This window comes from Oncorhynchus clarkii, chromosome 5 (assembly GCF_045791955.1).
Source record: "Oncorhynchus clarkii lewisi isolate Uvic-CL-2024 chromosome 5, UVic_Ocla_1.0, whole genome shotgun sequence".
In the NCBI taxonomy this organism is placed as follows: Eukaryota; Metazoa; Chordata; class Actinopteri; order Salmoniformes; family Salmonidae; genus Oncorhynchus; species Oncorhynchus clarkii.
This window is the reverse complement of record NC_092151.1, coordinates 30,499,777-30,526,276: the sequence shown is the minus strand read 5'-3', so window position 1 is coordinate 30,526,276 and position 26,500 is coordinate 30,499,777. Positions and strand designations below refer to the sequence as shown.

The 26,500-nt window shown below is 44.0% G+C and overlaps 1 protein-coding gene across 1 annotated transcript in view; it reads left to right on the top strand.

Annotated features, from left to right (window-relative positions):
• LOC139408645 (astrotactin-2-like) overlaps window positions 1-26,500 on the top strand; it is a 447,901-nt gene that overhangs the window by 271,270 nt on the left and 150,131 nt on the right. The window lies entirely within an intron of this gene.

Below are 26,500 nucleotides of genomic sequence, written 5' to 3'. Positions count from 1 at the left end.
ACCTTTTTGTTGGTTAAGTGACTCTATGGACCCTTTGTGTAAGTTTTGTCCTCTTTTGTATGGTTGAAGTCAGCATATAAACTACCAAAAACAATGCATCCAAGTTGGAGCATTGGGACATTCGTTCTCATCAGTCCCACTACACAATAAGAATCCCAATGAGATCTTGGCGGTTCGAATTCACAGGATGTATTCCAGAGAGGAATTTCAGGATAAGTGTCAACATGAGTAAAAGCAGTGTTTTCTTTTATCAGTACTGGTGAGTGAGATATCTACACGGTGGACAATCCTATTTGCAGGTCTAACACAGCACAGCACAGCGCTGAAGTTTCTCCATTAGAGGATGAGTGTTGAGACAGACAGCACTGTCAGCCCTCTCAAAGCCCCAGTGTCTGGCTGATAGCAAAGACAAATGTTAGCTGCAGGGGACGCTGCCATAATCAAAGACAACGAGGCAGGGACTGTCTGCCTGTCTGAGGCACACACACACCAACATTTTTTTTTTTTTTTTTTTTTTTTTTTTTTTTTTTTTTTTTTTTTTGACTTCCGGCGCCGACAGAGATGGCCGCCTCGCTTCGCGTTCCTAGGAAACTATGCAGTTTTTTGTTTTTTTACGTGTTATTTCTTACATTAGTACCCCAGGTCATCTTAGGTTTCATTACATACAGTCGAGAAGAACTACTGAATATAAGATCAGCATCAACTCACCATCAGTACGACCAAGAATATGTTTTTCGCGACGCGGATCCTGTGTTCTGCCTTACAAACAGGACAAAGGAGTGGATCCTATGCAGCGACCCAAAAAAACGACTCCGAAAGAGAGGGAAACGAGGCGGTCTACTGGTCAGACTCCGGAGACGGGCACAGCGCACACCACTCCCTAGCATTCTTCTTGCCAATGTCCAGTCTCTTGACAACAAGGTTGATGAAATCCGAGCAAGGGTAGCATTCCAGAGGGACATCAGAGACTGTAACGTTCTTTGCTTCACGGAAACGTGGCTTACTGGAGAGACGCAATCCGAAGCGGTGCAGCCAACAGGTTTCTCCACGCATCGCGCAGACAGGAAAAAACATCTTTCTGGTAAAAAGAGGGGCGGGGGCGTATGCCTTATGACTAACGTGACATGGTGCGATGAAAGAAACATACAGGAACTCAAATCCTTCTGTTCACCTGATTTAGAATTCCTCACAATCAAATGTAGACCGCATTATCTACCAAGAGAATTCTCTTCGATCATAATCACAGCCGTATATATCCCCCCCCAAGCAGACACATCGATGGCTCTGAACGAACTTTATTTAACTCTCTGCAAACTGGAAACAATTTATCCGGAGGCTGCATTCATTGTAGCTGGGGATTTTAACAAGGCTAATCTGAAAACAAGACTCCCCAAATTTTATCAGCATATCGATTGCGCAACCAGGGGAGGAAAGACCTTGGACCATTGTTACTCTAACTTCCGCGACGCATATAAGGCCCTGCCCCGCCCCCCTTTCGGAAAAGCTGACCACGACTCCATTTTGTTGATCCCTGCCTACAGACAGAAACTAAAACAAGAGGCTCCCACGCTGAGGTCTGTCCAACGCTGGTCCGACCAAGCTGACTCCACACTCCAAGACTGCTTCCATCACGTGGACTGGGAGATGTTTCGTATTGCGTCAGATAACAACATTGACGAATACGCTGATTCGGTGTGCGAGTTCATTAGAACGTGCGTTGAAGATGTCGTTCCCATAGCAACGATTAAAACATTCCCTAACCAGAAACCGTGGATTGATGGCAGCATTCGTGTGAAACTGAAAGCGCGAACCACTGCTTTTAATCAGGGCAAGGTGTCTGGTAACATGACCGAATACAAACAGTGCAGCTATTCCCTCCGCAAGGCTATCAAACAAGCTAAGCGCCAGTACAGAGACAAAGTAGAATCTCAATTCAACGGCTCAGACACAAGAGGCATGTGGCAGGGTCTACAGTCAATCACGGACTACAGGAAGAAACCCAGCCCAGTCACGGACCAGGATGTCTTGCTCCCAGGCAGACTAAATAACTTTTTTGCCCGCTTTGAGGACAATACAGTGCCACTGACACGGCCTGCAACGAAAACATGCGGTCTCTCCTTCACTGCAGCCGAGGTGAGTAAGACATTTAAACGTGTTAACCCTCGCAAGGCTGCAGGCCCAGATGGCATCCCCAGCCGCGCCCTCAGAGCATGCGCAGACCAGCTGGCCGGTGTGTTTACGGACATATTCAATCAATCCCTATACCAGTCTGCTGTTCCCACATGCTTCAAGAGGGCCACCATTGTTCCTGTTCCCAAGAAAGCTAAGGTAACTGAGCTAAATGACTACCGCCCCGTAGCACTCACATCCGTCATCATGAAGTGCTTTGAGAGACTAGTCAAGGACCATATCACCTCCACCCTACCTGACACCCTAGACCCACTCCAATTTGCTTACCGCCCAAATAGGTCCACAGACGATGCAATCTCAACCACACTGCACACTGCCCTAACCCATCTGGACAAGAGGAATACCTATGTGAGAATGCTGTTCATCGACTACAGCTCGGCATTCAACACCATAGTACCCTCCAAGCTCGTCATCAAGCTCGAGACCCTGGGTCTCGACCCCGCCCTGTGCAACTGGGTACTGGACTTCCTGACGGGCCGCCCCCAGGTGGTGAGGGTAGGCAACAACATCTCCTCCCCGCTGATCCTCAACACTGGGGCCCCACAAGGTTGCGTTCTGAGCCCTCTCCTGTACTCCCTGTTCACCCACGACTGCGTGGCCACGCACGCCTCCAACTCAATCATCAAGTTTGCGGACGACACAACAGTGGTAGGCTTGATTACCAACAACGATGAGACGGCCTACAGGGAGGAGGTGAGGGCCCTCGGAGTGTGGTGTCAGGAAAACAACCTCACACTCAACGTCAACAAAACTAAGGAGATGATTGTGGACTTCAGGAAACAGCAGAGGGAACACCCCCCTATCCACATCGATGGAACAGTAGTGGAGAGGGTAGCAAGTTTTAAGTTCCTCGGCATACACATCACAGACAAACTGAATTGGTCCACTCACACAGACAGCATCGTGAAGAAGGCGCAGCAGCGCCTCTTCAACCTCAGGAGGCTGAAGAAATTCGGCTTGTCACCAAAAGCACTCACAAACTTCTACAGATGCACAATCGAGAGCATCCTGGCGGGCTGTATCACCGCCTGGTATGGCAACTGCACCGCCCTCAACCGTAAGGCTCTCCAGAGGGTAGTGAGGTCTGCACAACGCATCACCGGGGGCAAACTACCTGCCCTCCAGGACACCTACACCACCCGATGTCACAGGAAGGCCATAAAGATCATCAAGGACATCAACCACCCGAGCCACTGCCTGTTCACCCCGCTATCATCCAGAAGGCGAGGTCAGTACAGGTGCATCAAAGCTGGGACCGAGAGACTGAAAAACAGCTTCTATCTCAAGGCCATCAGACTGTTAAACAGCCACCACTAACACTGAGTGGCTGCTGCCAACACACTGACACTGACTCAACTCCAGCCACTTTAATAATGGGAATTGATGGGAAATGATGTAAATATATCACTAGCCACTTTAAACAATGCTACCTTATATAAATGTTACTTACCCTACATTATTCATCTCATACGCATACGTATATACTGTACTCTATATCATCGACGGTATCCTTATGTAATACATGTATCACTAGCCACTTTATACTATACTATGCCACTTTGTTTACATACTCATCTCATTTGTACATACTGTACCCGATACCATCTACTGTATCTTGCCTATGCTGCTCTGTACCATCACTCATTCATATATCCTTATGTACATATTCTTTATCCCCTTACACTGTGTACAAGACAGTAGTTTGGAATTGTTAGTTAGATTACTTGTTATTACTGCATTGTCGGAACTAGAAGCACAAGCATTTCGCTACACTCGCATTAACATCTGCTAACCATGTGTATGTGACAAATAAAATTTGATTTGATTTGATTTGATGCACGCATACAGATGCACATGCACACACTGTTGCTCGCACACACACGTGCGGGCACACACACATATACACAGACTTACAAGCCAAGAAAGTGCCTTTCAATCAAGCACTGTTGATGAGCGCTGTCCAGTGATGATAACAGGGATGATAACAGGGATGATAATGCTAGTCTAAGCAGTCCAGAAGATTTGTTTCCGCCATCAGGTCAACCCAATCTGCTTCTCCTGACTCTCATCGATCTGACTGAATTGTTCTATGGATTATATGGCTGCTCTCATCTCTTCCAATTATGATCATCGGATAACCCACACAGTCTGAACAACTTTCTCCCACTCTATAAATATTGTGTGTATGACTGTATTTGTCCAAGCAGAGGAGAGAGTCACCATTGACAAATGTCAGATCTTTTTTGTTCTGAATGACTGTGATCAAGCGGACTCATTCATTTCATAACAAACTAACTCAAAAGGGTAAACTAGGGTGGCTGTTATTGTATGATATAATAAGTTATTATTCAAATGTCACAATAGCAAAGCCAAGCTGAGGTGTGAAAGTCCATAATTAAGAATTATGTCCAGAAGCTATTGTTTGTTGCATGTATCAGTATGCAGGTGTTGAAAAGTTCTGACACACTGTTCTTTTCATCCCAATTAACCCTTGGATAAATATGTTTTGTCATAATAAATGTCTGTCAATATGTCATTTTTCCCTTTAAAGCTGTAATTCTTAATGGTGAAACTGTTGCTGCAACCTAGACTCAGGTGTAGTAAATGTAAATCTGTCTCAATTTAGTATGATATGTTATGAATTGCAATTTTTTGTGGCTAACGTTAGCTAGGTGGCTAACGCTAACATTAGTTAGGTGGCTAGACTAGGGATTAGGGGTAAAGGTTAGGTTTAAAGTTAGGAGTTAGAATTAAAGTATGAAGGTTAGGGTTAGCAGTTGCAAAGTAGTTAAAAATTAACAAGTAGTTGCAAAGTTGCCAATTAGCTAAAATGCTGAAGTTGTCTGTGGTGAGATTTGAACACACAACCTTTGGGTGGCTAGATGTTTGATGTTGCTATACGCCCATCCATCCACCCCGACCAACCTCCTGTGATGTGTGATGCTCCCCACCTCTGCTTCATCAACAAAACCAAAACAATAACAACAGCCGTGGGGCAGACAGTGGCACTTGGTTCCATCTTTAAAACTGCAATATAGAAAGTTGCAATAAGTCACTGGTGGTCATCCAGTGTGATGCAACAGTAACAATATTGTGCCTCTAGCCTGCCTGAGAACCGCTATATTCATTGGTTTTCATTTTCCCTGTCGGGTCGGATTTTCCCGCTAGATTTTATGCTGCTCATAATGAGCAGGTTGTGATAGGAGAACACTGAGGATGGATCAACTCCACAATGTTACTCCACAATGCTAATCTAATTGACAGAGTGAAAAAAGAAAGCCTGTGCATGGTGTTTGCAACAAGGCACTAAAGTAACACTGTAAAAAATGTGGCAAAGCAATTAACCTTTTGTCCTGAATACAAAGTGTTAAGTGAGTAGCACTCTCCATATTTTCAAGCATAGTGGTGACCGCATCGTGTTATGGGTATGCTTGTATCGTGTTATGGGTATGCTTGCATCGTGTTATGGGTATGCTTGTAATAGTTAAGGATACAGATGCACACGTAACACGTATTGACTCAAAAATATATGATCAAAATATATTAGTGTCTTATTTGTCGTACATTTTTCTTCAGATTTCTCTTCCACTAGTATTTTGTGTAGATCTTTGACAAAAACGGACAATTAAATCAAGTTTAATCGCACTTAGTAGCACAACAAACTGTGGAAAAAGTCAAGGGGTGTGAATACCTTCTGAATGCACTGTAGCCGGTGATTGTCAAGCAACGACCTCCTTTTCCATGTGGGAAAAAAATGGTGGACAGAGACTTGCTAGCTACGTTAGCTAGCTAGCTGGAATCTGCCTCCCGAAGAAAAAAAGCTTCCCCCAAGTGGGTGTGATACCTACTCCAGTTGCCTGCTGCACTGCTGCTTGGATTCCACCTGGCAATCTATTCACCATCAGCCCTGGCCTGTCTCCCCCTGTCTGGTACAGGTATCCCCACCACACTCCCCCCTCTCTCCCGAGCTTTCACTTGCTTCCAGCACACACGCACTGTTGGAGCGAGTGACTCTGAACTTACAATGGCTAGCCCCAAGTCGTTATAATTTTTTCTTGTGCTATATGCAATTTGCCTCATGACTCCTGCATGCTTTGTTGACTATGAACTTGCTTGTTTACCCAACTGTGGGACAAACTATGTTTGTCAGCACTGGCCTGTACCCTAAATTCCCTAAACTCTCTCCTGACCCCTTACACTAAGTCTAAATATGTCCTGCTAGGTGACCTAAACTGGGACATTTGACCATGTCCTAAAACAATGGGACTCCCTAAATCTTTCTCAGATTATTACCAATCCCACAAGGTATGACTCCAAACACCCAGAAAAGGCTACTCTCCTTGATGTTATCCTCACAAATATTCCTGATAGGTATCAGTCTGCTGTTTTCTGTAATGAACTTAGTGATCACTGTTTTACAGCCTGTGTTCATAATGGCTGCTCAGTGAAACGACCTGTCCTGATTTGTAATAGACACTTATTAAAAATCTTGAATGACCTGGCCTCTGTAAATTGGTATAGATTCAGCTTGATCCCATCTGTCGAAGAGCTTGGGCATTCTTTTTTTAATTTTCAGTGGTATTGTCAACAAACAAGCCCCAAAAAGAAAATTAGAATTAAAAACAGGTTCAGCCCCTGGTTTGACCGTGAACTGGCAGCCCCTGGTTCGACCGTGATCTGGCAGAGTTACTCCACCTCAAGAATTTAATTTGCCGAAAAGCTTGGCACATGCATACTCATGTATGACTGGCTCTCGTTCAGGCAAATGAGAAATAAGTGCACTCAGGCTATCCGGAAGGCAAAGTTGGTTACTTTAAAGAACAGTTCTCTCTCTGTGGGTCTAACCCCAAGAAGTTAAAACGGTTAACGGTTAAAGAAAACGGTTAAAGACCTGGAAAAATAAACCCTCCTCCTAACAGTTGCCCATTTCCCTTAATGCTTAATCATCTTCCCAAGATGACATAGCAGTCAGACGTCCTTTGTCCTTGTCTTGTCGTGTCCCATATACTGTATATATATATCTATATATACTGCTCAAAAAAATAAAGGGAACACTTAAACAACACAATGTAACTCCAAGTCAATCACACTTCTGTGAAATCAAACTGTCCACTTAGGAAGTAACACTGATTGACAATACATTTCACATGCTGTTGTGCAAATGGAATAGACAACAGGTGGAAATTATAGGCAATTAGCAAGACACCCCTAATAAAGGAGTGGTTCTGCAGGTGGGGACCACAGACCACCTTTCGGTTCCTATGCTTCCTGGCTGATGTTTTGATCACTTTTGAATGCCAGCGGTGCTTTCACTCTAGTGGTAGCATGAGACGGAGTCCACAACCCACACAAGTGGCTCAGGTAGTGCAGCTCATCCAGGATGGAACATCAATGCGAGCTGTGGCAAGAAGGTGTGCTGTGTGTGTCAGCGTAGTGTCCAGAGCATGGAGGCGCTACCAGGAGACAGGCCAGTACATCAGGAGACGTGGAGGAGGCCGTAGGAGGGCAACAACCCAGCAGCAGGACCACTACCTCCGCCTTTGTGCAAGGAGGAGCACTGCCAGAGCCCTGCAAAATGACTTCCAGCAGGCCACAAATGTGCATGTGTCTGCTCAAACGGTCTGAAACAGACTCCATGAGGGTTGTATGAGGGCACGATGTCCACAGGTGGGGGTTGTGCTTACAACCCAACACCGTGCAGGACGTTTGGCATTTGCCAGAGAACACCAAGATTGGCAAATTCGCCACTGGCGCCCTGTGCTCTTCACAGATGAAAGCAGGTTCACGCTGAGCACATGACAGACGTGACAGAGTCTGGAGACGCCGTGGAGAACGTTCTGCTGCCTGCAACATCCTCCAGCATGACCGGTTTGGCGGTGGGTCAGTCATGGTGTGGGGTGGCATTTCTTTGGGGGGCCGCACAGCCCTCCATGTGCTCACCAGAGGTAGCCTGACAGCCATTAGGTACCGAGATGAGATCCTCAGACCCCTTGTGAGACCATATGCTGGTGCGGTTGGCCCTGGGTTCCTCCTAATGCAAGACAATGCTAGACCTCATGTGGCTGGAGTGTGTCAGCAGTTCCTGCAAGAGGAAGGCATTGATGCTATGGACTGGCCCACCCGTTCCCCAGACCTGAACCAATTGAGCACATCTGGGACATCATGTCTCGCTCCTGGACAGTTGCATCACAGACTGTCCAGGAGTTGGCGGATGCTTTAGTCCAGGTCTGGGAGGAGATCCCTCAGGAGACCATCCGCCACCTCATCTGGAGCATTCCAAGGCGTTGTAGGGAGGTCATACAGGCACGTGGAAGCCACACACACTACTGACCCTCATTTTGACTTGTTTTAAGGATATTACATCAAAGTTGGATCAGCCTGTAGTGTGGTTTTCCACTTTAATTTTGAGTGTGACTCCAAATCCAGACCTCCATGGGTTGATAAATTTGATTTCCATTGATAATTTTTGTATGATTTTGTTGTCAGCACATTCAACTATGTAAAGAAAAAAGTATTTAATAAGAATATTTCATTCATTCAGATCTAGGATGTGTTATTTTAGTGTACCCTTTATTTTTTTGAGCAGTGTATATATATATATATATATATATATATATATATATATATATATTTACACCTTTCTTCGCATATCTTTTATATATTTTCTTTTCCAAAAACTCAACTTCAAAACACTCTCCTGCAACCCGCCTCACCAATTTAAAAAAAATATATTATTTACCTCAAATCTGAAATCCACAATAGAAGCTAACCAGAAGCTAACCAGAAGCTAGCCAGAAGCTAGCCAGAAGCTAGCCAGAAGCTAGCCAGTTTATAGTTTGTGGTCATCAGCTATCCCTTAGCTCGAAAATCTGTCGCCAGTTTTGTACAACGCGACTCAGACCAGAACATACCGGACCTATTTTTCTCTCCATATCTCAAGCTCTGGACATTTACACCTGGATCTCGCAGCTAGCTAGCTGCTATCCGTGTGACTATTGGCTTACGTCGATCCCGGAGCAAACATCAATTATTCCAAAGCTAGCCAGCTGAAGAGTTCCATCAGCCACTCCTGGGCTACAATCACCTATCCAGACCCGTTTTACTGCCTTTGCGGAGCCCCACCGGGCCTTCACGACTGGACTACCGACGTTATCTGCCCGAGGGAGTTAACCAACTGGCCCCTCCGTCGCGACGTTACATGAACTCCCATCTGCGGCCCGCTAACCGTTAGCTGTCTTATTGGCTGCTATCTGAATAGGTCTATCGGACAATTTTTCTTGGGTCACTATAACTATATCTATTTTGCCAATTGGATTGATCCCCTCTACCACACGGAACCCCACTAATCTACCGACGGAAACACACGAGGTGGCTAAAAACAGACCTTCATCCTCTGCTAGCTTGCTACCGATGGCCTGGCTAGCTGTCTGAATCGCCGTGACCCCAACCAACTTCACTACCCCCTGGACCCTTATGATCACTCGACTAAGCATGCCTCTCCTTAATGTCAATATGCCTTGTTGCTGTTCTGGTTAGTGTTTATTGGCTTATTTCACTGTAGAGACTCTAGCACTGCTCACTATACATTATCCAACCTTTCAGTTCCACCACCCACACATGCGATGACATCGCCTGGTTTCAATGATGATTCTAGAGACAATATCTCTCTCATCATCACTCAATACATAGGTTTACCTCCACTGTATTCACATCCTACCATAGTTTTGTCTGTACATTATACCTTGAGGCTATTTTATCGCCACCAGAAACCTCCTTTTACTCTCTGTTCCAGACGTTCTAGACGACCAATTCTCATAGCTTTTAGCCGTACCCTTATCCTACTCCTCCTCTGTTCCTCTGGTGATGTAGAGGTGAATCCAGGCCCTGCAGTGACTAGCTCCACTCCTATTCCCCTGGCACTCTCTTTTGATGACTTCTGTAACCGTAATAGCCTGGGTTTCATGCATGTTAACATTAGAAGCCTCCTCCCTAAGTTTGTTTTATTCACAGCTTTAGCACACTCTGCCAACCCGGATGTTCTAGCCGTCTCTGAATCCTGGCTTAGGAAGACCACCAAAAATTCTGAAATTTTCATCCCTAACTACAACATTTTCAGACAAGATAGAATGGCCAAAGGGTGCGGTGTTGCAATCTACTGCAAAGATAGCCTGCAGAGTTCTTTCCTACTATCCAAGTCTGTACCCAAACAATTTGAACTTCTACTTTTAAAAATCCACCTCTCTAAAAACAAGTCTCTCACCGTTGCCGCCTGCTATAGACCACCCTCTGCCCTCAGCTGTGCTCTGGACACCATATGTGAACTGATTGCCCCCCATCTATCTTCAGAGCTCGTGCTGCTAGGCGACCTAAACTGGAATATGCTTAACACCCCAGCCATCCTACAATCTAAGTTTGATGCCCTCAATCTCACACAAATTATCAATGAACCTACCAGGTACCACCCCAAAGTCGTAAACACGGGCACCCTCATAGATATCATCCTAACCAACTTGCCCTCTAAATACACCTCTGTTGTTTTCAACCAAGATCTCAGTGATCACTGCCTCATTGCCCGCATCCGTAATGGTCAGCGGTCAAACGACCTCCACTCATCACTGTCAAACGCTCCCTGAAACTTCAGCGAGCAGGCCTTTCTAATCGACCTGGCTGGGGTATCCGGTGTTGTTGTATGTGTCGAACTGCTTTGCTTTATCTTGGCCAGGTCGCAATTGTAAATGAGAACTTGTTCTCAACTTGCCTACCTGGTTAAATAAAGGTGGGAAGAAAATGCTGATGATATGGTTATTACTGACAAGGAGCACATGGCTGAGCTCTTTAATAACCACTTCATTAAGTCAGGATTCCTATTTGACTCGGCCATGCCTCTGCCTGTCCAACATTTCCTAATCTGCCACCCCTTCTAATATGACTAGCTCTGATGCTCCTCCATCTTTTTCCCCTGCCCCATTACAAAGTTTCTCCCTGCAAGCGGTCACTGAGTCCGAGGAGCTCCTTAAACCTGACTCCAAAAAACATCTGGGTCTGATGGTTTAGACCCTTTCTTCTTTAAGGTTGCTGCCCCTATCATTGCCAAGCCTATCACTGACATTTTTAACCTGTCTCTCCTCTCTGGGTACGTTCCCATTGCTTGGAAGAAAGCCACGGTGTGTCATTTATTTATAGGGGAGATCAAGCTGATTCTAACTGTTATAGGACCAATTCTATTTTGCCCTGTTTATCGAAAGTGTTGGAAAAACTTGTCAATAATCAACTGACTGGCTTTCTTGATGTCTATAGTATTCTCTCTGGTATGCAATCTGGTTTCCGCTCAGGTTATGGATGTGTCACTGCAACCTTAAAGGTCCTAAATGATGTCACCATTGTCCTTGATTGTAAGCAATGTTGTGCTGCTATTTTTAATTGACTTGGCCAAAGCTTTTGATATTGTAGACCATTCCATTTCTGTGTCTCTGAGTGGTCTTTGGCCTGGTTTGCTAACTACTTCTCTCAAAGAGTATACTATACTGTCTCAGTATAAAGTCAGACTGTCTCAGCCACAGCCTGTCACCAAGGGAGTACCCCAAGGCTCGATCCTAGGCCCCACGCTCTTCTCAATTTACAAAAACAACATAGCTCAGGCAGTAGGAAGCTCTCTCATCCATTTATATGCAGATGATACAGTCTAATACTCAGCTGCCCCCCCCCCCCGGATTGTGTGTTAAACACTCTACAACAAAGCTTTCTTAGTGTCCAACAAGCTTACTCTGCCCTTAACCGTGTTCTGAACACCTCCAAAACTAAGGTAATGTGGTTTGGTAAGAAGAATGCCCCTCTCCCCAACAGTGTGATTACTAACTTACAGCTTGAGGTAATCACCTCATACAAGTACTTGGAGTATGGCTAGACTGTATACTGTCCTTCTCACAACACATATCAAAGCTGCAGGCTAAGGTTAAATCTAGACTTGGTTTCCTCTATCGTAATCGCTCATCTTTCATCCCAGTTTCCAAACAAACCATGATTCAGATGACCATCTTACCCATGCTAGATTAGGGAGATGTAATTTATAGATCGGCAGGTAAAGGTGCTCTCGTGCGACTAGATGTTCTTTACCATTCGACCATCAGATTTGCCACCAATGCTCCTTATCGGACACATCCCTGCACTCTATACTCTTCTGTAAACTGGTCATCTCTGTATACCCGTCGCAATACCCACTGGTTGATGCTTATTTATAAATCCCTCTTAGGCCTCACTCCCCCCTATCTGAGATATCTACTGCAGCCCTCATCCTCCACATACAACACCTGTTCTGCCAGTCACATTCTGTTAAAGGTCCCCAAAGCACACACATCTCTGGGTCGCTCCTCTTTTCAGTTCACTGCAGCTAGGGACTGGAACAAGCTGTAAAAAAACACTGAAACTGGACTGTTTTATCTCCATCTCTTCATTCAAAGATTCAATCATCGACACTCTTACTGACAGTAGCATGATGTATTGTTGTCTCTACCTTCTTGCTAGAGGTCGACCGATTATAATTTTCCAACACCGATACTGATTATGGGAGGACCAAAATAAGCCGACACTGATTAATTAGCCGATTTTTATATATATAAATATATATTTGTAATAATGACAATTACAACAATACTGAATGAACAATGAACACTTATTGTAACGTAATATAATACATACATACAATCTATTTAGTTTCAAATAAATTATGAAACATGCTCAATTTGATTTAAATAATGCAAAAACACAGAGCTGGAGAAGACAGTAAAGTGCAATATGTGCCATGTCAAAAAGCTAACGTTTAAGTTCCTTGCTCAGAACAGGAGAACATATGAAAGCTGGTGTTTCAATATTCCCAGTTCTTCAATATTCCCAGTTAAGATGTTTTAGGTTGTAGTTATTATAGGAATTATGACGCATCGACTATTTCACTCGATACCATTTTGACTATTGGATGTTCTAATAGGCACTTTAGTATTGCCAGCCTGAGCCTAATCTCAGGAGTTGATAGGCTTGAAGTCATGAACAGCGTGTGAATCAAGCACAAGAGCTGCTGGCAAACACAGTAAAGTTTGAATGAATTCTTACGAGCCTGCTGCCGCCTACCATTGCTCAGTCAGACTGCTCTATCAAATCATAGACTTAATTATAATATAATAAACACAGGAATACGAGCCTTTGGTCATTAGTATGGTCAAATCTGGAAACGATCATTTCGAAAACAAAACGTTTATTCTTTCAGTGAAGTACGGAACCGTTCTGTATTTTATCAAATGGGTGGCAACCCTAAGTCTAAATATTGCGGTTACATTGCACAACCTTCAATGTCATGTTATAATTTATGTAAAATATATCACTAGCCACTTTAAACAATGCTACTTAATATAATAACCCTACATTATTCATCTCATATGTATATGTATATACTGTACTCTATATCATCTACTGCATCTTTATGTAATACATGTATCAATAGCCACTTTAAACTATGTCACTTTGTTTACATACCCTACATTACTCATCTCATATGTATATACTGTACTCGATACCATCTACTGCATCTTGCCTATGCCGTTCTGTACCATCACTCATTCATATCTTTATGTACATATTATTTATCCCTTTACACTTGTGTGTATAAGGTAGTAGTTTTGGAATTGTTAGGTTAGATTACTCGTTGGTTATTACTGCATTGTCGGAACTAGAAGCACAAGCATTTCGCTACACTCGCATTAACATCTGCTAACCATGTGTATGTGACAAATACATTTGATTTGATTTGATTTGATAATTATGTAAAATTCTGGCAAAGTAGTTCGCAACCAGCCAGGCGGCCCAAACTGTTGCATATGCCCTGACTCTGCGTGCAATGAATGCAAGAGAAGTGACACAATTTCCCTAGTTAATATTGTCTGCTAACATGAATTTATTTTAACTAAATATGCAGGTTTAAAAAAAATATACTTGTGTATGGATTTTAAGAAAATCATTGATGTTTATGGTTAGGTACATTCGTGCAATGATTGGGCTTTTTTCGCGAATGTGCTTTTGTTCAATCATCCCCCGTTTGTCAATGTAGGCTGTGATTCGATGATAAATTAACAGGCACCACATTGATTATATGCAACACAGGACATGATATTTAACCTAGTAATATCATCAACCATGTGTAATTAACTAGTGATTATGTGAAGATTGATTGTTTTTTTATAAGAGTTTAATGCTAGCTAGCAACTCGTGTAACAGGTGGTCAACTTCCCTTGGCTCCTTGCTGCACTCGTGTAACAGGTGCACTCGTTTAACAGGTGGTCAGCCTGCCACGCAGTTTTCTCATGGAATGTAATGTAATCGGCCATAATCGGCGTCCAAAAATGCTGATTACCAATTGTTATGAAATCTTGAAACCGGCCCTAATTAATCGGCCATGCCAATCGGTCGACCTCTACTTCTTGACCTCTGTGCCCAATAATGTTTGTACCGTGTTTTGAGCTGCTACCATGTTGTGCTGCAGCTGCCATGTTGTGTTGCTACCATGTTGTTGTCATGTTGTGTTGCTACCATGCTGTGTTGTCATGTGGTGCTGCCGTTATATGTTGTTGTCTTAGGTTTCTCTTTATGTAGTGTTGTGGTGTCTCTCTTGTCGGGATGTGTGTTTTGTCCTATATTTTTATATTGGACAGCCCCCGTCCCCACGGGAGCCTTTTGCCTTTTAGTAGGCCGTCATTGTAAATGACAATTTGTTCTTAACTGATTTGCCTAGTTAGTTAAAGGTTAAATAAAAAATAAAAGTTATATAAATTAAATATATAAAAGCAAGTAACTGTCGGTCTCATGATAATGGACCGTTAATTACCATGAACACATTTTGCATCTCCTGGCTTCCACAAGCCACTGATGCAGACCTTTGGAACATCTACATTTGAAAAAGTCTAATAAATCCATGTAATATAGCCTACACCTTCACAATAAATCCCTTATTTATTTTAGACAGGTCTAAAGAAACATGATATGAAGAAACTGTAGTATATTTCAGATGAATAGCATACTCTAAGTTGCCCTTATGCTAGGTCCTGATCTGGCTATGCCATATGGCTGTGGGCTACACTAGTTCATTAGGCAGACAAGATTAGATTATTTTATAGTATTTTATAGTATGAAGAATACAATTGAACAAAGCTGAATCAAATTTAAAGGATATTTTCTCCAAATGATTTGAGAGTATGCGCACATGCGGCTATTCAGTGTTGAGTGGTTAACAAAGGAATAGGTACTCCTATATGCTTAATTTAGAGTTATTTATGTAACTTTAGTTGTTCTACAAATGTTGGGCTATATGTTTAGATTTTTTTATACATTATAAGGCTGCATGATGCAACTCTAATGAAAAAAGTTGCTTGAAAGGCATGAGCTCTACTTTGTTTTTTTTGCGCAGGCTGTACACACTTCATCAGTCTCTCATTAACCTCTTTGTGCGAAACGTGCATACAAAGGAATCCCAAAAGTTACCAATAAACTTTGTCCAAACAAGTCAAACAACGTTTCTAGTCAATCCTCAGGTACCCTATGTAAATATGTAAATAAACAATAAAATTTAAGACGGAGAATAGTGTGTTCAATACCGGAGATAAATAACGAAGTGCGCTCCGTCATCCACGCGCACCACAAGACTACAGTCAAAATGAGAGCCACCTAGAAAAACTACAAATGTTTATATCTAGTGGAAGCCATAGGAACTGCAATCTGGAAGGATTTCCTTTGATTTTCCCATAAACAGCCATTTCAATGGGTGGTCAAAATCTGTATGTATTCTCCTTGGGTTTTTGCCTGCCATATCAGTTAAGTTATACTCACAGACATTATTGCAACAGTTTTAGAAACTTCAGCGTGTTTCCTATCCAATACTAACAATTATATGCATATCCTAGCTTCTGGGCCTGAGTAACAGGCAGTTTACTTTGGGCACCTCAGTCATCCGAACTTCCGAATACTGCCCTCTATCGCTAAGAATTTAACAATTTGAGAAGCAATTGTGTATAACTTTTCCCGGCGGCATCCCATTTGTGTGGCCATAATGCACCCTAAAAAAATCAATGCCTTTTGCAGCCCTTCTCCCTAAATGCCGCCCGCTCCGAAGCACCTCTCATCTGACTCACATAGCTCTCCATCACATGATTGGGTCTTTCTCACAGACTACAAGTGAAGACCGACACATCGGGGACGCAACTGTGCTCTTCTTTATCCAATTCCGAGGTGCATATTAAAGATATTGGAAGAACTGTCGACATTTACTTTTCGTCAGCCAACAATATGAGTGTTGACAAACAGCAAAGCACTAGAATATGTCAATCTAGTCTACCCCATAGAACAAAAGTTGACCTATTCTGTGCGAGAAATAAATATTCCAAACATAGTCTGGGACGTTTGTAGGATGTGATACATCACAAATTAGTACAACCACTAACATCAAAAATATTTTTTTACACAATGTGGCTGACGCAACATAACGTTTAGCTTAAGATGTTGATAAACGAATAGTTTATTTCTCATAAGCACAGCAATGCGCACACGGCAGTAGGCTTTAAGCGTGAAATTTCCATTACCGGGAAAACACCATTATCAAAAGTGCACTAATGCATGTAATGCTTTTATTATAAAGGTGCATTTTTATGGTGAAAATTATATTCCCCAAACTTGAAAATCACGCACTGTATTCAGTATGTGTGCCAGTTAGGCTCTACACCTGTTGTAAAGCAGATTGTGCTTCATTTTAAGAAGTTGACCTTGACAAGTTGACCTTGACAATGTCGGTGACTAAGAACCTGAAAGAGTAAGAAAAGGCTTCTCTTCCTCAAGCGTCAACATAATTTTCTCAGTTGGGTAAAAGGAGAGTGGTTGAGCAATAACTTATTCTGAATAACTCTTGCAATTTGTGCTATGCTTATATCCTCCTCAATGTGATGGAATTTTTTTGAGACAACAAAAGATTTCTCCCTGCTGTGTATGATTGCTACTGCCAAAGGTATTTAAATAGCTTTCCTCTAAGCATCTACTTTCTATTTCTCAGGGACTTATATCTGTGAGGGAGTTAGAATAAAATAAGCATACAAGGTGATGCGAGGTCACTAACCAGGTTTCCATCCAACCATTGTATGTGAGTTAAAGTACATTGGATATAAAATGTTAGAACAGGTCTGATGAAAACAGAACATTTGTCGGTGAAATTTCCAAATGTCGACCAACAAAATACACTAGACAAGGTAGGATCTTTTTGTCTGTAAAAGTAATAATTAATTACGCTTTTGTGCACATATATTGATATAATATCAATCCTTTCGAAGTAAACTTGGAGTCACGCGATGATATGTTGTGTGGTCCTCCCACTCTGACTCTGGAAAGCATGCAGTTTATTAGGCTACAGGGGAAATAAGTTACGATGAACTTCACACGGTGGTGAAAGTGCATTGTGATGAGCTTGATGCTCCTTTCCAATAACTATTGAGGATCTTATTCTGGTGATATGTTGACCAATGCTTGGCTGCCTTTTGACAAATACAAATTATCTCGCTCTCTTGTCCATAATAATGTCATAATGTAGGCAAAACCCGAACTGTATCTGTGAACTGTTGGCTAGAGCGTCCATGCCAAAACCAGAGTGGGCGCATTCGCAATTTAATTTTTTTTTTTGTGACAAAAGCATAAGTAGATTTGTTGATGCAATGGAAACCCATTTAACTTGTATTTTCTATAAAGTACGTGGGAATGTCACTACAAAAGTTATTTTATGTGCACCACATCATCTCACACAGCCAAGTCAATTTGATGGAAATAACGTTACAACAAATTAGGGATATTTGGGCAGTCTTGATACAACATTTTGAACAGAAATGCAATGGTTCATTGGATCAGTATAAAATGTTGCACATACACTGATGCATCTAGTGGCCAATGTATATTGCACCTGGCCTTTCTCTTGCATTTCAAAGATGATGGTACAAAAAAAATAAAACATATATTTTTCTTTGTATTATCTTTTATCAGATCTATTGTGATATATTCACCTACATTCCTTTCACATTTCCACAAACTACAAAGTGTTTTCTTTCAAATGGTACCAAGAATATGCATATCCTTGCTTCAGAGTGTCACGTTCTGACCTTTATTTCCTTTGTTTTGTATTTATTTATTATGGTCAGGGCGTGAGTTGGGTGGGCAGTCTATGTTGGTTTTTCTATGTTTTGGGGCATTTCTATGTTTTCGGCCTAGTATGGTTCTCAATCAGAGGCAGGTGTCATTGGTTGTCTCTGATTGAGAATCATACTTAGGTAGCCTGGGTTGCACTGTTTGTTTGTGGGTGATTGTCTATGTTAGTGGCTTGTGTCAGCACAGGTCTCATTTTGTAGCTTCACGGTCGAATTTGGTTTATTGTTTTTGTTACTCTTTTGTATAGTGTTCAGTCTTTCTTTATTAAAGATTTTACCATGGACACTTACCACGCCGCATATTGGTCCTCTGATCCTTCTCGCCTCTCCTCTTCAGACGAAGAGGAGGACGACCGTGACAGAATCACCCACCAACCAAGGACCAAGCGGCGTGGTAGAAAACAGCGACAGCAGCAGCAGCAGCAGCAGCAACAACAGCGGCCGGTATCACAGGACTCCTGGACATGGGAGGAGATACTGAACGGAGAGGGACCCTGGGCACAGGCTGGGGAATATCGCCGCCCCAAAGCAGAGCTGGAGGCAGCGAAAGCTGAGCGGCGGCGATATGAGGAGGCAGCACGGCAGTGCGACAGGTACGAGAGACAGCCCCAAAAATGTTTTTGGTGGGGGCACACGAGGGGTGGAGCTAAGCCAGGTAGCAGACCTGCGCTCACTCCTGGGCAGGCACCGTGTTATGCGGTTAAGCGCACGGTGTCGCCAGTACGTGTCCATAGCCCGGTGCGCTATAGGACAGCCCCCGAGAGTGTCATGCGAGTGCGGGCATCGAGCCAGGGCGTATGGTGCCTGCTCAGCGGGTCTGGTCGCCGGTACGCAGTTTTGGTCCAGGGTATCCTGCGCCGGCTCTGCGTGCTGTGTCTCCGGGGCGCTGGGAGGGTGCAGTGCGTCCTCTGCCCGCGCTCCGCTCGTGCCGGGCGAATGTGGGAATGGAGCCGAAGGGAGAGGTGCGTGTAGTAAGCACTAGATCTCCCGTGCTTACCCACAGCCCGGTTCAACCTGTGCCTGCACTCTGGAGGGTCCGGGCTAGAGTGGTTGTCCAGCCTGGGGAAGTGGTGCCAAGGTTGTGCACCAGAGCTCCAGTGCTCCCCCACAGCCCGGTCTTTCAGGTGCCTCCTCTTAACCCCAAGCCTCCTGAAGGTCTCCCCAGCCTGGTGGTTCCTGTGGCAGCCCCACGCACCAGGCTGTCTCTCTGTCTCCTCCCTGCAGGTGGTCCTGTCTGTCCGGCGCTGCTGCCGGAGTCTCCCGCCTGTCCGGCGCCTCTGCCGGAGTCTCCCGCCTGTCCGGCGCCTCTGCCGGAGTCTCCCGCCTGTCCGGTGCCTCTGCCGGAGACTCCCGCCTGTCCGGCGCCTCTGCCGGAGTCTCCCGCCTGTCCGGCGCCTCTGCCGGAGTCTCCCGCCTGTCCGGCGCCTCTGCCGGAGTCTCCCGCCTGTCCGGCGCCTCTGCCGGAGTCTCCCGCCTGTCCGGCGCCTCTGCCGGAGTCTCCCGCCTGTCCGGCGCCTCTGCCGGAGCCTCCCGCCTGTCCGGCGCCGCTGCCGGAGCCTCCCGCCTGTCCGGCGCCGCTGCCGGAGCCTCCCGCCTGTCCGGCGCCGCTGCCGGAGCCTCCCGCCTGTCCGGCGCCGCTGCCGGAGCCTCCCGCCTGTCCGGCGCCTCTGCCGGAGCCTCCCGCCTGTCCGGAGCCTCCCGCCTGCCCGGCGCCGCTGCCGGAGCCCCTCTGCCCAGAGCAGCTGCCCATCTGTCCCGAGCAGCTGCCCCTCTGTCCCGAGCTGCCCCTCTGTCCCGAGCAGCCCCTCTGTCCCGAGCAGCCCCTCTGTCCAGTGGGGTCATTGAGAGGGGTGGTCATGGTGAGAAAGCCACGGAGGCGGACTAAGACAATGGTGAAGTGGGGTCCGCGTCCCGCGCCAGAGCCGCCACCGCGGACAGACGCCCACCCAGACCCTCCCCTATAGGTCAAGGTTTTGTGGCCGGAGTCCGCACCTTTGGGGGGGGGGTACTGTCACGTTCTGACCTTTATTTCCTTTGTTTTGTATTTATTTATTATGGTCAGGGCGTGAGTTGGGTGGGCAGTCTATGTTGGTTTTTCTATGTTTTGGGGCATTTCTATGTTTTCGGCCTAGTATGGTTCTCAATCAGAGGCAGGTGTCATTGGTTGTCTCTGATTGAGAATCATACTTAGGTAGCCTGGGTTGCACTGTTTGTTTGTGGGTGATTGTCTATGTTAGTGGCTTGTGTCAGCACAGGTCTCATTTTGCAGCTTCACGGTCGAATTTGGTTTATTGTTTTTGTTACTCTTTTGTATAGTGTTCAGTCTTTCTTTATTAAAGATTTTACCATGGACACTTACCACGCCGCATATTGGTCTTCTGATCCTTCTCGCCTCTCCTCTTCAGACGAAGAGGAGGACGACCGTGACACAGAGCCTGAGCTACAGGCAGTTAGATTTGAGTATGTCAAGAAGTAGAGTGATGGAGTGCTGCATCAGATGACCTGGCCTCCACAATCCCCAAAGCTCAACCCAATTGAGATGGTTTGGGATGAGTTGGGCAGCAGAGTGAAGGAAAAGCAGCCAACAAGTACTCAGCATCTATGGGAACTCCTTCAAGATTGTTGGAAAAGCATTACAGGTGAAGCTGGTTGAGAGAATGCCAAGAGTGAGCAAAGCTGTCATCAAGGCAAAGGGTGGCTACTTTGAAGAATCTCAAATATATTTTGATTTGTTTAACACTTTGGTTACTACATGATTCCATATGTGTTATTTCATAGTTTTGATGTCTTCACTATTATTCTACAATGTAGAAAATAGTAAAAATACAGAAAAACCCTTGAATGAGTAGGTGTGTTTAAACTTTTGACCGGTACTGTAGTCGAACAGTAACGGAATGCCTCAATGCCTGTCTGCCTGATTTATTTTTTACGGTTTTTATTTATTTATTCAGGGAAAACCCATTGAGACCATTGTCTCATTCCAAAGGGGTGCCCTGGACACAATACAACAACCAATACAATGTTAAACAAAACAGCAATCAATACAAACACAACACTTATGAAAAAGTTACAGTCCTCAGCTACTAGGTCCTCAATTAACACCCTAAACTGCCCGAATGGCACTGGAACATCTAATTGTAATGAGTTCTGAAAATTGCAGTGAGGCGCATTAAAACTAAAAGTGGATTTACCTAATTCGGTGGAGACCTGAGGAACCTCAACCCCTGTGAACTGGTTTGATAACTCATGTTTTTATACTTCAACAACGATGTTAGGCAAGTTGGAAGCTTGTGTAGTAGAGCTTTGTGAACAAAAAGGGAATAGTGAAGTGATCTATATGTATATGTACAGTGGGGCAAAAAAGTATTTAGTCAGCCACCAATTGTGCAAGTTCTCCCACTTAAAAATATGAGAGAGGCCTGTAATGTTCATCATAGGTACACTTCAACTGTATATGTGTATATACAGTTGAAGTTGACAGTTTACATATACCTTAGCCAAATACATTTAAACTCAGTTTTTCACAATTCCTGACATTTAATCCTAGTACAAATTCCCTGTTTTAGGTCAGTTAGGATCACCACTTCATTTTAAGAATGTGAAATGTCAGAATAACGTAGAGAGAATGATTTATTTCAGATTTGTTCACATTCTCAGTGGGTCAGAAGTTTATGTACACTCAATTGGTATTTAGTAGTGTTGCCTTTAAATTGTTTAACTTGGGTCAAATGTTTTGGGTAGCCTTCCACAAGCTTCCCACAATAAGTTGGGTGAATTTTGGCCCATTCCTCCTAACAGAGCTGGTGTAACTGAGTCAGGTTTGTAGGCCTCCTTGCTCGCACAATCTTTTTAAGTTCTGCCCATAAATTGTCTATAGGTTGAGGTCAGGGCTTTGTGATGGCCACTCCAATACCTTGACTTTGTTGTCCTTAAGCCATTTTGCCACAACTTTGGAAGTGTGCTTGGGGTCATTGTTCAGTTGGAAGACCCATTGCGACTAAGCTTTAACTTCTTGACTGATGTCTTGAGATGTTGCTTCAATATATGCACATCATTTCCCTCCCTCATGATGCCATCTATTTTGTGAAGTGCACCAGTCCCTCCTGCAGCAAAGCACCCCCACAACATGATGCTGCCACCCCCGTGCTTCACAGTTGGGATGGTGTTCTTTGACTTACAAGCCTCCCCCTTTTTCCTTCAAACATAACGATTGTCATTATGGCCAAACAGTTATATTGTTGTTTCATTAGACCAGAAGACATTTCTCCAAAAAGTACTATCTTTGTCCCCATGTGCAGTTGCAAACTGTAGTCTGGCTTTTTGGGGAAGGTTTTGGAGCAGTGGCTTCTTCCTTGCTGAGCTGCCTTTCAGGTTATGTCGATATAGGACTCATTTTACTGTGGATATAGATACTTTTGTACCTTTTTCCTCCAGCATCTACACAAGGTCCTTTGCTGTTGTTCTGGGATTGATTTGCACTTTTCACACCAAAGTACGTTAATCTCTAGGAGACAGAACGCATCTCCATTCTGAGCGGTATGATGGCTGCGTGGTCCCATGGTGTTCATACTTGCCTACTATTGTTTGTACAGACGAATGTGGTATGTTCAGGCGTTTGGAAATTTCTACCAAGGATGAACCAGACTTGTGGAGGTCTACAATTTATTTCTGAGGTCTTGGCTGATTTCTTTTGATTTTCCCATGATGTCAAGCAAAGAGGCACTGAGTTTGAAGGTAGGCCTTGAAATACATCCACAGGTACACCTCCTATTGACTCAAATTATGTCAATTAGCCTATCAGAAGCTTCTACAGCCATGACATAATCTTCTGGAATTTTCCAGAAAATTATGTTTAAAGTGTATGTAAACTTCTGACCCACTAGAATTGTGATACAGTGAATTATAAGTGAAATAATCAGCAAAAAATTGTTGGAAAAATTACTTGTGTCATGCACAAAGTAGATGTCCTAACCAACTTGCCAGAACTATAGTTTGTTAACAATACATTTGTGGAGTGGTTGAAAAGCAGGTTTCAATGACTCCAACTTAAGTCTATTTAAACGTCTTACTTGAACTGTATATAAGTTCTTAGCTGACAGTTGGCCATGGATTCAAAAACTTTGGAAAGGCAAGATAATTTTTCAAGCAGAAATTTGGTTCCTGCAACACAAACTCAAAATAGGAACACTTCCTCCCAGCTGCCCACTGCACTGAGGATAGGAAACACTGTCACCACCGATAAATCCACTATAATTGAGAATTTCAATAAGCATTATTCTACGGCTGGCCATGCTTTCCACCCGACTACTCCTACCCCGGTCAGCACTGCACCCCCCACATCAACTTGCCCAAGCCTTCCCCATTTCTCCTTCTCCCAAATCCACTCATCTGATGTTCTGAAAGAGCTGCAAAATCTGGACCCCTACAAATCAGCTGGGCTAGACAATCTGGACCCTTTCTTTCTAAAATGATTACTAGCCTGTTCAACCTCACTTTCGTGTCGTCTGAGATTCCCAAAGATTTGAAAGCATCTGCGGTCATCCCCCTCTTCAAAAGGGGGGACACTCTTGACCCAAACTGCTACAGACCTATATCTATCCTACCCTGCCTTTCTAAGGTCTTCAAAAGCCAAGTCAACAAATAGATTACCGACCATTTCGAATCCCACCGCACCTTCTCCGCTATGCAATCTGGTTTCAGAGCTGGTCATGGGTGCACCTCAGCCACGCTCAAGGTCCTAAACGATATCTTAACCGCCATCGATAAGAAACAATATTGTGCAGCCGTATTCATTGACCTTGCCAAGGCTTTCGACTCTGTCAATCACCACATACTCATCGGCAGACTCGATAGCCTTGGTTTCTCAAATGATTGCCTCTCCTGGTTCACCAACTACTTCTCAGACAGAGTTCAGTGTGTCAAATCGGAGGGCCTGTTGTCCGGGCCTCTGGCAGTCTCTCTATGGAGGTGCCACAGGGTTCAATTCTTGGGCCGACTCTCTTCTCTGTATACATCAATGATGTCACTCTTGCTGCTGGTGAGTCTCTGGATCACCTCTATGCAGACGACACCATTCTGTATACTTCTGGCCCTTTGGACACTGTGTTAACAACCCTCCAGACGAGCTTCAATGCCACACAACTCTCCTTCCGTGGCCTCCACCTGCTATTAAATACAAGTAAAACGAAATGCATGCTCTTCAACCGATTGCTGCCTGCACCTGCCTGCCCGTCCAGCATCACTACTCTGGATGTTTCTGACTTAAAATATGTGGACAACTACAAGTACCTAGGTGTCTGGTTAGACTGTAACTCTCCTTCCAGACTCACATCAAACATCTCCAATCCAAAGTTAAATCTAAAATTTCGCAACAAAGCATCCTTCACTCATGCTGCCAAACATACCCTCGTAAAACTGACCATCCTACCGATCCTCGACTTCGGCGAGGTCATTTACAAAATAGCCTCCAATACCCTACTCAACAAATTGGATGCAGTCTATCACAGTGCCATCCGTTTTGTCACCAAAGCCCCATATACAAACCCACCACTGCGACCTGTACGCTCTCATTGGCTGACCCTCGCCTCATACTTGTCGCCAAACCCACTTGCTCCAGGTCATCTACAAGACCCTGCTAGGTAAAGTCCCCCCTTATCTCAGCTCGCTGGTCACCATAACAGCACCCACCTGTAGCACGCGCTCCAGCAGGTATATCTCTCTGGTCACCCCCAAAACCAATTCGTCCTTTGTCCGCCTCTCCTTCCAGTTCTCTGCTGCCAATGACTGGAACGAACTACAAAAATCTCTGAAACTGGAAACACTTATCTCCCTCACTAGCTTTAAGCACCAGCTGTCAGAGCAGCTCACAGATTACTGCACCTGTACATAGCCAATCTATAATTTAGCCCAAACAACTTCCTCTTCCCCTACTGTATTTATTTATTTATTTTGCTCCTTTGCACCCTATTATTTCTATCTCTATTATTTCTATCTATATTATTTATATCTCTTGCACATTCTTCCACTGCAAATCTACCATTCCAGTGTTTTACTTGCTATATTGTATTTACTTTGCCACCATGGCCTTTTTTTTGCCTTTACTTCCCTTATCTCACCTCATTTGCTCACATTGTATATAGACTTATTTTTCTACTGTATTATTGACTGTATGTTTGTTTTACTCCACGTGTAACTCTGTGTTGTTGTATGTGTCGAACTGCTTTTCTTTATCTTGGCCAGGTCGCAATTTGAAATGATAACTTTTTCTCAACTTGCCTACCTGGTTAAATAAAGGTGAAATAAAAAAATAATATAGAGATTGGATGGTAGTTATATGAATCAGAAGGATCTCCTCCTTTGTGTAGGGGGAGGACGCATGGCGCTTTCCAGATCTTATGGATAACACCAGAAACAATTGTCATATTAAAGATATAGGTAAAAGGTTCTGCAATAAGTGGGGCAGAGAGCTGCAGTAAGAAGTTAAATAGCCCCTATGGATTTTTAACATCAATCTTTAGCAAAGCACTTGGTACATCATAGACATCAAATAGTTGAAATAAAAATGACGTTTTTAAGTCTATTAGTGCATCATTCTCTACAATCTGTTCTGAGGTGACTAGAGAACCCTCTAGTGGAAAGAGAATAATTTTCAGAGTATCCTTTAAACAGGTGTCCAGCTGAAGCAAATGGTCATTTAAAGCACCACACATTTCCATGTTGTCTGGTATGGGACCAGATGCTGTCAGAATCTGCTGGGGAAATGACGGGGGTGACGGGGCTTCAAAGATTTGACCACTTTCCAGATGTTAGCTGGATTACCACCACTATGCTATACACAATTCAAGAAATATGTTGATTTTGCTTTTCTAATAACAAGATATCTCAAGGACTGCCAATCAGACATAGAATCATTCAGTCTAGCCTTAGCCCAAGCAAAATGTATTTCCTGTCATTTCACAGACAACTCATGCGTGAACCAAGGATTATATCTGTCTTTCACCCTTATCATTTTGTGCGGAGCAGGTTTATCTGCAAAATAGTTAAACAGGGAAATAAAACAAATTAGGGCCTGATCCGAATCAGTGATAGTTGGCACA